We start from the raw sequence: 12,640 nt of genomic DNA, 5'->3' as shown, positions 1-12,640 counted from the left end.
CATCCCCCTGCCTCACCCTTCATGGTTCATTTGTCTTTGAAGCATTCCTCCTACACACATGTATGCATTTGTTTCCCTTTAAGAAGATTCTACGACATTTGTTTCCAATATGAATTTTCCAGCTTTTCTTACCATTGACTTATATTTTATTCACTGCTTTTGTCATTATTGTGCATGTAACTTCCTTAGTGAGGTGACAAGGTTAATATTTCTAAAGCAACTTTAAACCAAGGACCAGCCCTGCAAACATGCAGGAGACCCCTGAGTGTGGCCGGGGCTGACAACCTGCTCAGTGATCTCCTCTTCTGTTGGTGGTGATTTGAGTTGACAGACTAATGCTGCCTGTGGAGTTTCAGTAGAGAATTGGAAAGTTAAGTTGAACATTTATAAGAAAATATATGAGAATGTTCTCAGGTGATTTTAGCTTTCTTTTGTATGCTGATAACTTTTCAAATTTTTTATAGTAAATATATTTCCTTTATATTTGGGCAAAAAATATTTTAAAGAGACAGAGAGTATCACTGTGTTGGACTGGTTTGCCAGATAATCTTCCAGTTAACAAAAGAACCCGAAGTAACTGGAAAATAAAAGAGTCAACCTTTATACCTACATGGAGGGGCAAAATTACATAAAGGTCCTATTTCTCCATGTCGACCTTTTTGGTCAGCCAGCTCCAGTGTTCCACTGGCTGTGTGACCCTCCTTGCTTTGACACTGCTGCTTACCAGGGATTTGCTACCTGGAGTGGTTTTGAGGGTTAAAAGACTGTGTAAAGCACTCAGAACAGTGTTTGGCACATAACGAATTTTGTTGTCCTTATTGTGATAGGATTAGGAGGAGCTAGAGGAGGGTAATAGCTGAGCTCAAGAAATGAGGGAAATCTAGAGGGAATTCAGAGGGAAATACATTCAGGTGGGCAGGAAAAAGTGAATGCCATGGCTGTTTGGGGGAAATAGGCCAGAACTAGAGTGGAGGCTGAGAAATCAGGGCTAAGTGTTCATTGGCTCCCCAGACACATAAAACTAGACTCTTAATTAAAAGCCTAAGCTCTTAGTTAAGAGTGTACTAGGGAAAAACTAAAAACGAAATCTGATGATAGGCCCTGGCAGAGGATAAGACGGCTTGTTGCCCAAGTCTGTTGGGTGGGGAGAGGTGATAGGATAAGAAGAGAAAGTCACCCTAACAATTCTTCACCAGAGAAGTTTATGCCTCTGGCAAGTCCTCTCTCTGGTCCCAGTGTCCTCTTATATAAAATGTGAGGCTTATCCTTGAATGATTAGGATTCATAACCTACAGGTTCATGAGCAGATTTTTGACATTTCAAATACCCTAAAATAATGTGGTGATATGTTGAGCTCATCACCCTTCAACCAAACTTTTATCTATAATTATATTGTAATTTTATACAGAAAATGGAAAGATGCAGATACCCATCTTACTGTGTTTACCCAAGTGCAGAGGTGACCCCACCTACAAGTTTGAATATTGATAGGATTCATATTAAAGCCCTGGTTATGGCTCTGATTTTCTCTAATCTGAACTGTCTGGCTAACTCTTTATAAATCATCAATTCAGCAAGGGCAGTTCTGTAATAAGCTGTTAAGCATCTCTTTCAAATTAAAGATAGCTTAGACCCCGATCCCTATCTCTGTAATGTCTGCTTGCCTTGAGGGTTAGATTAAAAGTATTTCAGGCAGTGTTACAGCAATTTATTTATTTATTTATTTATTTATTTTGTCTATATTAATATTATAATTCATTTAGTAATGGATTAAATATTTAAATATAGAGATGGATGAGGTTAAAATTGCTGCATCAATTAGAGAGTGTTCTTGGTGTTTGACTATTATTTAACCCATTTAAACTAAATTTTCAGTTATTTTCAAGAATAAAAAGTATACATTTAAGTACATTAAAGAAAGGAAAATCCCGGAGCCTCATATCTGACAAAATCTGCTAACTTCCTCAAATAGTTTTTTGTTTCTCATGCATTTTATTAAAATGCTCATGTATATAACATAATTGAATGATAAGTGGATCCTAAACATGTTTTATCAAGACCGATTTCACTTTATGAGAGATTTTTGTTTTCTTCTGAGGTTGTCTGATATTTTTGGGGTATTTTCTGAACTTTACCCTGTGTCATTCAGTCATTGTTAGTCTTATTGGTGCAAAAGCTGCCTTCTGGGCACTTTGAAATTATCCCCCAGATAATAGGACATTACTTAGAATTGGCTATTTCCCTTTACTTTGGGTAGATAATGTTTTGAAGGAGAATTTTGCCCTCCTGCCCCTAGAAGGCAGTAATTTCCTCTCCTTTAAGTGCATTGGTATAAGTTTACCAATCTTTGATTTTCTTTTTCTTTTTTTTTAATTTTAAGGATTTAAGTGTATATATTGACCAAATAGAATGTCTTTTATTGATTCAAACTCTATAAATATTATTTTAAGTATTAAATAAAAATTTTGTTTTAAATACCGCAAACATTTGTTTTGCCAGAGAGTAGTACGCTCCTGACCATTGATCATGGACAACCTGAGACCTGCCTTCCAGTCTCTCCCTGGCTGCTAAGGACTGTATGGCCTTGGAGAACTAAGTGGTGTAACCTTCTTTGGCTTATCCTATGTTTACTCATATGTATGATGGAAAGGCTGGGTTAGTAACCCCAAAGTTTCATTCAAACTCTAAAGGTGTTCATTCTATGACAATATAATAGGTGAGGATATGGTATTGTCCTCTTGCTTCATGCTAGCCTTTCACTGAAAAGCAAAACAGTGAAGCGTAGGAACATCCCTCACCAACAGTGTTTCCCCTCTATAAAAAGTCCTTTCCTCTGCCAGTTTTGAAAAGCAAATATTGCTTTATGATTGTTGCATGTCATGCTCCAAATATCATTAATTTTTATGTAAAAATCTCTTCTTTGTTCCACCAATTCTTATTAGCTTGAGGTAATATTATGCTTTCATAATAAGCGCAGTTATATTTCTGTCTGTTTAAGCAATAAAACAGATTACTGTGTAGATTGGCTTGGACTGTTTGTTGATAGGCCATGGCCAGTTTTCCTGCATTATGTGGACATAAAACATTAGATGTTGTTGGCACTCAGATTTAATGGATATTTTATCCAGCATTCAGCTGTGTAATAATTGGGCATTCTCAGTTTAGCTTGATTTCTCTGTTAGTGAATTCCATTGGCATCCCAATAGCATAGAGTTTTTCTGCAATGTAGGGGATAAAAATAAAAAACACCTTGTCTTTATTATGCTAGTGGCTTGGTAAGGGTTTGATTGAATTAGACAAAAATGCTAAATGTTTAACTTATGTGGTTGCTTTCTGTACTTTTCACAGTCAGTCTTGAAACTTTCTAAACAATGGTTGGCATGAAATCTTATGATCAGGTGTCCGTAATGTGCTGAAAGCATTGGGATTGTAAAATAATAGTCAAGACTTTGATTTATATGAATTCATGTCTGCCTTATTATTCTTAAAGTCTTATAGGAAACATCTGAGAAACAGCTTTTGATTTTATAATTGTGTGGTTCATCTCATTCTTTAGAAAAATAAATTACTATATTAGGTTGAAATACATGAAATTGCTGATATTTGATTTTCATATAACTTAATGTATTACTTTGCATTTCCTTAAATTTGTACACAACCCTCTGTCTCTGGAGATGAAGATGTCTTAACCCTATTGGCCATTGAGTTATCCTGTATTTTGTACTACATTTTCTAATTTCCACCTCTTGTTTGATTTTGAAACAGTGAATATCAAGAATAGGCAGGCAGTTTGAAAAGTTTATGTACATTTTCAATTTTAATTTTTTTTTTTGTCTTTTTGCCACTTTCTAGGGCCACACCCATGGCATATGGAGGTTCCCAGGCTAGGGTCTAATCGTAGCTGTAGCTGCTGGCCTATGCCACAGCTTTGGTTTGTCTCTGTTGAAAACTTAGTCCTCGCTGGCAACGTTCTACAGAATGATATTTAGGGACCGTTGTCATAGATTTTAGGAAAGGACTTTTCACAGCTGGGAGAGGTGTTAAAAATGTGTAGGTTCTCAGTGAGTGACTGGGAAGTGCCTCACTTTATCATCATTTGAATTCTATTAGCATTGTTTCATTCTTTTCTTTTCTTCTGGTTCCCAGATTTAGGGAAATATGAGGTGACTTTTTTTAAATACATATCACATGGATCTTTAAATTCTACACTGATATTCCATTGTTTTATTGTTCATGTATGGTTTTGTTTTGTTATGGGAAACATTTTAAAAATTGAAAGGTGTAGGAATTTTTGTTGTGTTGATTCAAGAGTAGAAACCAAAGAAGAAAAGGTTTGCTATGATATTATGAACATGTTTGAATATTACTCAAATATTTCTCTAATTGTTAAGATCTCTTCTTGAGGAAACATACTTTACAAAGCCTTTTAGGGAGTTAGCCAAGGATCTGGGGTAAGAACCTTCTTGGGAGAGAAACTGAGTACAGAAGTCCCAAGGACAGCAGTTAGTGTGGCCTGTTTGACAAGCAACAAGAAGAATTGCTGATGACTTTGAATGTGGAGCAACAGAATGAACATTTGCTGCCTTGTTCTCTTCTTATTTCCATACATCTTCTCAAGTAGTCCACACCCATGTTTCTCTAGTAGTTGGCATTGTGGCTGCTCTGCATGAAGGTCTCTGTCTCCTTGGCAGCTGCTTTGTATGATCTGTCAGGTGATACCCCTGTTAGTTCTTGGGTCAAGATGTCTAAGCATCCTGTTGTCCTTTCCATAGATGACCAGAGCTGGCTTTTAGGTAGTAAGAGTTGGGGTTTTATTTTGTTTTGTTTTTTATTTGCATATAAATTGCAATATTCTAGTTGTTATTTGCTTGGACATCTTGTTTCAGTTATTTTAAACTTTTTAATATAGATGCTGTTAATGAAATAGTTGAAGAAACTGGAAGTTTCTCCCATGGAAAGTTTTGAACTCCTTGAAGGCAAGAGAAATAAACATTTTTATGTCTTATCTCCAGCATCTGTTATGTTGCCCAATACACAATGTTTCATATGCTTTCACTTGTCTTTGATTTAATACTCAGAATAAATTTCTTTTGATGCCACGTTTTCGGCTAGTTTTACAAAGATATGCCAGCTTTTTTTTTCTTTTCTTTTTTTTTAATATTTTTTTTTATTTTCCCACTGTACAGCAAGGGGGTCAGGTTATCCTTACATGTATACATTACAATTACATTTTTCCCCCCACCCTTTCTTCTGTTGCAACATGAGTATCTAGACATAGTTCTCAATGCTATTCAGCAGGATCTCCTTGTACATCTATTCTAAGTTGTGTCTGATAAGCCCAAGCTCCCGATCCCTCCCACTCCCTCCCCCTCCCATCAGGCAGCCACAAGTCTCTTCTCCAAGTCCATGATTTTCTTTTCTGAGGAGATGTTCATTTGTGCTGGATATTAGATTCCAGTTATAAGTGATATCACATGGTATTTGTCTTTGTCTTTCTGGCTCATTTCACTCAGTATGAGATTCTCTAGTTCCATCCATGTTGCTGCAAATGGCATGATGTCATTCTTTTTTATGGCTGAGTAGTATTCCATTGTGTATATATACCACCTCTTCTGAATCCAATCATCTGTCGATGGACATTTGGGTTGTTTCCATGTCCTGGCTATTGTGAATAGTGCTGCAATGAACATGCGGGTGCACGTGTCTCTTTTAAGTAGAGCTTTGTCCGGATAGATGCCCAAGCGTGGGATTGCAGGGTCATATGGAAGTTCTATGTATAGATTTCTAAGATATCTCCAAACTGTTCTCCACAGTGGCTGTACCAGTTGACATTCCCACCAACAGTGCAGGAGGGCTCCCTTTTCTCCACAGCTCCTCCAGCACTTGTTATTTGTGGATTTATTAATGATGGCCATTCTGACTGGTGTGAGGTGGTATCTCATGGTAGTTTTGATTTGCATTTCTCTTATAATCAGCGATGTTGAGCATTTTTTCATGTGTTTGTTGGCCATCTGTATATCTTCCTTGGAGAAATGTCTATTCAGGTCTTTTGCCCATTTTTCCATTGATTGATTGGCTTTTTTGCTGTTGAGTTGTATAAGTTGTTTCTATATTCTAGGGATTAAGCCCTTGTCAGTTGCATCATTTGAAACTGTTTTCTCCCATTCTGAAAGTTGTCTTTTTGTTTTCTTTTGGGTTTCCTTTGCTGTGCAAAAGCTTTTCAGTTTGATGAGGTCCCATGGGTTTATTTTTGCTCTAATTTCTATTGCTTTGGGAGACTGACCTGAGAAAATATTCATGAGGTTGACGTCAGAGAGTGTTTTGCCTATGTTTTCTTCTAGGAGTTTGATGGTGTCCTGTCGTATATTTAAGTCTTTCAGCCATTTGGAATTTATTTTTGTGCATGGTGTGAGGGTGTGTTCTAGTTTCATTGCTTTGCATGCGGCTGTCCAGGTTTCCCAGCAATGCTTGCTGAATAGACTTTCTTTTTCCCATTTGATGTTCTTGCCTCCCTTGTCAAAGATTAATTGACCATAGGTGTCAGGTTTTTTTCTTTTTATTAAAGTTTCATTGATTAACAATGCTATTCCATTTTCTTCTATACAGCAAAATGACCTAGTCATACATTCCCTTTCTGATATTATCTTCCATTGTGTCTATCCCAAGAGATTGGATATACTTCCCTGTGCTGTACAGTAGACCTCATTGCTTATCCATTGTAAATGTATTAGTTTGCATCTACAAATTCCAAATTCCCAGTCCTCACACTCCCTTCCAGTATGCCAACTTTTTCAAAAGGAGTTTTCTTCTCCCCATCCCCACTGTAGTATGATAATGGACTGTGCTGCTTTCTTCCTATTGTATACATTACTAGTAGTTGTTATTTATAATTCTTTAAGATAGATGGTGTTACTTATGAGGAAACTGAAGCTCAGGGATTCTTATTCACTTCATAAGGTCAGGAGACTGATAATTGTTCCATAACCGGCTTTGCTTTAAATCCTGCTTAATTCTCAAGTTTGCACTCTTTTTACATTATCACACTAGCAGTCCCCAATAATAGCCCTAGTACTGGTAAAAGAAGCTGAAGTGAGTACATATAAATGTCTGGTAAGAACCAGCAATCTTTGTTGATTGAGTAGATCATTCACAGCATTCCTTGTTATCTGTGTGTATTGTAAGGAGATATGCATATGTGAAATATGAACTAATGTTCTTTATTAAATTTAAGCAACATTGGAAATGCCAAAGTTCTCCATCAAATCTACCTGCCCAGAGGTACCATAAGTATCAGGATATTTTTGTATAATAGGAATTTTTAAGGAGTGTGCTTTAGAATGTTTCAGTTGTTTAAAACACTATATTGAATGAGTTGTAATGTATCCTTTTGAAACTTAAAAATTATTTCATTGAAGTATAGTTGATTTCCAATGTTGTATTAATTTCTATTGTATAAAGTGCTGCAAAGTGATTCGGTGTTTAATATACATATTCTTTTTCACATTTTTTATTTATCTGGTTATTTATTTATATCATTTTTTCCAATTCTAGTACTACATAATAGACATGTAGCACTGTATATGTTTAAGGTACATAGCATTCTTTGACTTACATACATAATGAAATGATTACTATAATAAGTTTAGTGAATATCCATCATGTCTTATAAAATAAAAGAGAAGGTAAAAATATTTTTCCGCTGATAAGAACTCTTAAGTTGTACTCTCCTAACAACTTTCCTGTGTAACATCAGTGGAGTTAATTATATTTGTCATATTGTACATTACATCCCTAGTACTTATTTATCTCAGAACTAAAAGTTTGTACATTTTGACTACCTTTATCCCTACTTCTGGTAACCACCAATCTGATCTCTTTTTGTCTGAGTTTGAAGTGTAATTGACCTACAACACTGTGTTAGTCCCTGGTGTGGAACATAATGATTCAATATTTCTGTGCATGATGAAATGATCACCACATTAAATCTAGTTACTATCTGTCACAATACAAAGATATTACGTTATTATTATTGACTATATTCCCCATGATGTACGATTTTTTTTTTTAGGGCCGCACTTGTGGCATATGGATGTTCCCAGGCTTGAGGTCAAATCAGAGCTGCAGCTCCTGGCCTACACCACAGCTCACAGACGTGCCAGATCCTTAACCCACTGAACAGGGCCAGGGATTGAACCTTCAACCTCATGGATACTAGTCGGATTTGTTACCTCTGAGCCACCATGAGAACTCCAACTCATTTATTTTTTAACCAGAAGGTTGTACCTCTTAATCTCACATATTTCACTAATCTCCCCACTACTCTCCCCTCTTACAGCCACCTGTTTGTTCATTATATTTATGATTCCATGTTTTATTATGTTGTTCATTTGTTTTGTTTTTTAGATTCTACATGTAAGTGAAATCCTATGTATTTGTCTTTCTCTGTTTGACTTGTTTCACTTAGCATAATATTTTTCAGGTCCATTCATGTTGTTACACATGGCAAGATTTCATTCTTTTTTATGGTTGTATAATATTACATTGTATGTATATATCATGTCTTTTATGCATTCATCAATCAGTGGGCACTTAGGTTGCTTCCCTATCTGAGCTATTATGAATAATTCTGCAGTGAACATAGGGGTGCATATATCATTTCTAATTAGTGTTTTTTTTTTAAATAATTTTATTATAGTTGATTCATAATATTCTGTCAATTTCTTCTGTACAGCAAGGCGACCCAGTTGTATTTATATATGTATTATGTATATACTTTTCCATATTCTTCTCTATTATAATTTATTTTAGGATATTGAATATAGTTCCCTGTGCTGTACAGTAAGACCTTGTTGTTTATCCATTGTGTATGGAATAGTTTGCATCTTCTGATCTTAAACCCCCAAATCATCTCTCCTCCATTGCCCCCACTCCCCCACCAGCAACCACAACTCTGTTCTCTTTGTCTGTGAGTCTGTTCTTGTTTTGTGGATAAGTTCATTTATGTCCTATTTTATTTTATTATTTTTTTGGCCATACCTGCAGCATGTGGAAGTTCCCTGGCCAGGGATTGAATTTGAGCCGCAACTGTAACCAGTGCCACAGCTCTGGCAACACCAGATCCTTAACCCTCTGTGCTTGGATAAGAATCAAACCCACACCTAAGCAGTGAACCATGCCTCTGGAGAGGTAATGCCAGATCCTTAACCTTCTGTGCTACAGTAGCCACAGTAGGAATTCCTGTGTCATATTTTAGATTCCACACAGGTGGTATCATATGGTATTTGTCTTTTTCTGTTTGACTTACTTCACTTACTGTGATAATCGCTAAGTCCACCCTTGTTGCTGCAAATTGCATTTTTTCATTCTTTTTTTGTGGCTGAGTAGTAGTCCAGTGTCTATAGGTACCACATCTTCTTTATCCAAAATATATGGACTACTTCATGAATTTGTGTGTTATTCTTGTGGAGGCCATGCTCATCTTCTCTGTATCATTTCAATTTTAGTGTATGTGCTGCTGAAGCAAGCACTGAAACACTTTGACACCTCTGTTATTGTGAGGGTTTCCATAAAGAATAAAACTATGTCTTCTCGTTTAATTTGTGCTTTAGACCTAAAACAGTGGAATTGTATGTTATTCATCATTACATTAGCATTTATGGGTACTGTAATATAGAATTTAATTTTTTGTTATTGTCACTATTTCCCTAAAATTATACCTAAAATATCTGTAATTTTTCCCTTTTTGTACTTTTGAATACACCTTCACAAACCTTTGAAGTTTACTGGTTCACAAAATCACTGAAATATGGTTTACATGCAGATTATGCCATAGTTTGTACGGGAACAATAAAGTTCCCAGGTTTGAATTTCTTTCCTTTATTTTTGAGTAACTCATTCGTGCCATGGTTCCTCTCCTCTCATCCTCTTCCCCCGCAATTTCCCCCAGGACATTTGAAACCAAATATAATGCCTCCCAGGACTGAGATTTTGCTCAAGTACCTGAAAGATAACAGATGCTACTGTGCTCTTCATAGGAGAGAATAGTGCTATTCCAGCTGAAACACATCACTGGAACATAACCCCAGCAGCAAAACTGTTGTGCTAACTGGTAGAGGGAAACTGTACTGTAGTAGAGTCAATGGCTTTTCCCATCTGCTGGGTTCTGTCAGCAAGTCCTGGCTGCAGCCTTTCCACAGTGGTCCAGATGTTTTTCTAGTGAGATCTCCACTTACACTTACTTAGCAAAATTTGTTCAAAAAGACTCTACTGAGGAGTGAATAAATCTGATGTATGCCTACTTTTAAACTAAAGTCCCCCCAATTCGTAGAACCTACCTAATGTTATTCTTACTGCAGAGTTTTTTTAAACTTTAAAAGACTGCATATTTTTATAAATATAGAAAGTTATAAGCCCCCTTTTCTTTATTCCATATTTTTAAATATATCTTTTATAGAACTGACATTATTCTCTACATTCAGTTTTGTGTCCTCATTTTTCATCTATTAATATAATATTCACATTTACTTAATATTATATAACGCATATATTTATATTGTATTATATACTATTAATATTATTCCAAAGCACCCTTTCAGGGCTGCCATAATATGGCCATGTCATAATTTATTTATATATTTTTAAATGGGCACTGTCTTTTGAATACTTTTGTAAAGAATAGTGATCTTTTTTATTATTATAAATATATTCAGTGATGTTTTTGACTAAATGGAAATATAAAGGCTTTTTTTTTTCCCTAAAGGGATAAATCTTAAAATACATTTAGGAGATCATAGGGTATCTATCTAGATTGGCTATTCCTGTTCCCAGTTTGTCTTATCATGTTCACGGTTATAGTGTTTAGGGCATACACATTAAGTGATTTTGTGGATGATCTTTGCAGAGATTTTCTGGAGACTCAGAAGGCAAGGAACCTACTAAAGCCCTAAGTCTTGCTTACTGATGAGTAGCAGCTGTATGGCTGCTACCAAATATAACCTGTTGAAAAACTCTGTAATGTAGGTAATCTTATACACATTTGGCAGATGAAGAAATTGAGGTTTAGAATTATAACCAGTCATTAAGAATGCATAGACTACATAAAAGTTGTTTTAATTTATTCTAATAGATTTGGATCAGAACTCTACTCCAGTAGCCATGCCTACCTCAGAAGAGTTGAATAACTGCTCTTCTAGGCCACAAAGTCAGGGCCTTTTTTACATTGCTTTCCTAATTTATTACATTGTTTAACCATATGATGTTTGTAATAGATTTAACCTTGTGATCACTTGAACTAATATTTAAAAAAATTTTTTTTCATTAAAGTATAGTTGATTTACAATGTTACGCCAACTTCCACTCTTCAGCAAAGTGAACTAGTCATACATATACATATATATACATACACATTCTTTTTCTCATATTATCATCCATCATGTTCTATTACAAGTGATTGGATATAGTTCCCTGTGCTGTACAGTAGGCCCTCATTTCCTATCTGTTCTAAATGTAATAGTTTGCATCTACTAACCCAAGACTCAAGGGAGTTAATTAATATTTTAAAAATTTTTTTAGTTTCACTCTTGTATAAGCTTTTTAAAAGCTTATGTATGTTTTAATATGAAAAGTAATAAAATTGCTTTAAATAGAGAGTACACAAAAATAAATACTTAATCATTAAAATTAAAAATGTATATCTATAATAATCCCAGAGGTCACTTCTTGTGGCGTCCTTACTGCACCTTGGGAAGTTCTATTAATTTCAGGGGAAAGTTGCTCTCTAAACAATGGGGTATTATTACCAAATTCAGGTCTGGCTGCCCACTGCTCAAAAATCAATATGAGAGGGAGGGAGGAAGGGAGAGAGAGAGAGATATGTTGGTAGAAAGTTTCTTTTAATTAGAATGCTGGCAATTTGGGGAGGTGGTGGACTTGGTTCCCCCCAAAACCCCATCTCTGAAGATTGTGCTTGGCCATGAAAGCTTTTAAAGGGAAAAAAGGAGGTAATTTCAGTTAATCATTGAGATGGGGATCAGAGTTGTCACCTAATCTCACCGTGTGCAGGCTTGTCGACTTCTTGTGCTTTTTTTTTAGATGCTGTCTTGTTTACAGAGTTTGTTCACAGATTACTGAAGGGTAAGCTAGGGAAGAGATCTGGTCATTTGTAAATTATTCTTATTTCCACTTCTTTGTGAGAGGTTTGATAGAGCTGGAAATGCTTAGAGCATAGGGTGCCTTGTTTAAAGTTAGTATCAAAACAAGAAGGGCCTCATGCAAAGAGCTCTTTCCTGCCAAAAGCTGCTTACGGTATGCCTCCAAATTAGTAGATGTTTTAAGAAGATTTTCTGAACATCTTAAGATTCTCAAGTGAATTACCGAAAATCTGACTTTCTTCTCAGAACCGGGAAATTTTCTGGAGTCCCTGAGCTCCCAACTTTCTCTTCAGATACTTGGCAGAATTGAGTCTGCTACAGTACCTTTCTGATTGCTGTGGAGTCTCTGGGTCAGCATCAGTTGTGCTACTGACCTTATAGTTGTGTATGGACAAGACACATTTCAGGTTATTCCTTTGAGTCTGACTGATCCTTTGAAAAACAGAATTGTGTATTGTCTTGAAGAGAGGATGGGAACTACAAATGAGAAT

General features: G+C 35.8%; 1 protein-coding gene and 1 non-coding gene across 3 annotated transcripts in view; one reads left to right on the top strand and one right to left on the bottom strand.

The window, feature by feature from the left end:
- KDM4C (lysine demethylase 4C) overlaps positions 1 to 12,640 on the top strand; it is a 436,329-nt gene that overhangs the window by 265,213 nt on the left and 158,476 nt on the right. The gene's annotated exons all lie outside the window — the stretch shown is intronic.
- Positions 9,423 to 9,527, bottom strand: LOC146407029 (U6 spliceosomal RNA). The gene has a single exon (XR_014832379.1). It is a non-coding gene; the product is annotated as a U6 spliceosomal RNA (small nuclear RNA).

Source organism: Sus scrofa, chromosome 1 (assembly GCF_054392235.1).
Source record: "Sus scrofa isolate SSC_HxYL_T2T_F1_AM1 chromosome 1, Sscrofa_HxYL_maternal_Yorkshire_Landrace_v2.0, whole genome shotgun sequence".
Taxonomy (NCBI): domain Eukaryota; kingdom Metazoa; phylum Chordata; class Mammalia; order Artiodactyla; family Suidae; genus Sus; species Sus scrofa.
This window is presented reverse-complemented; position numbering and strand designations above follow the sequence as displayed.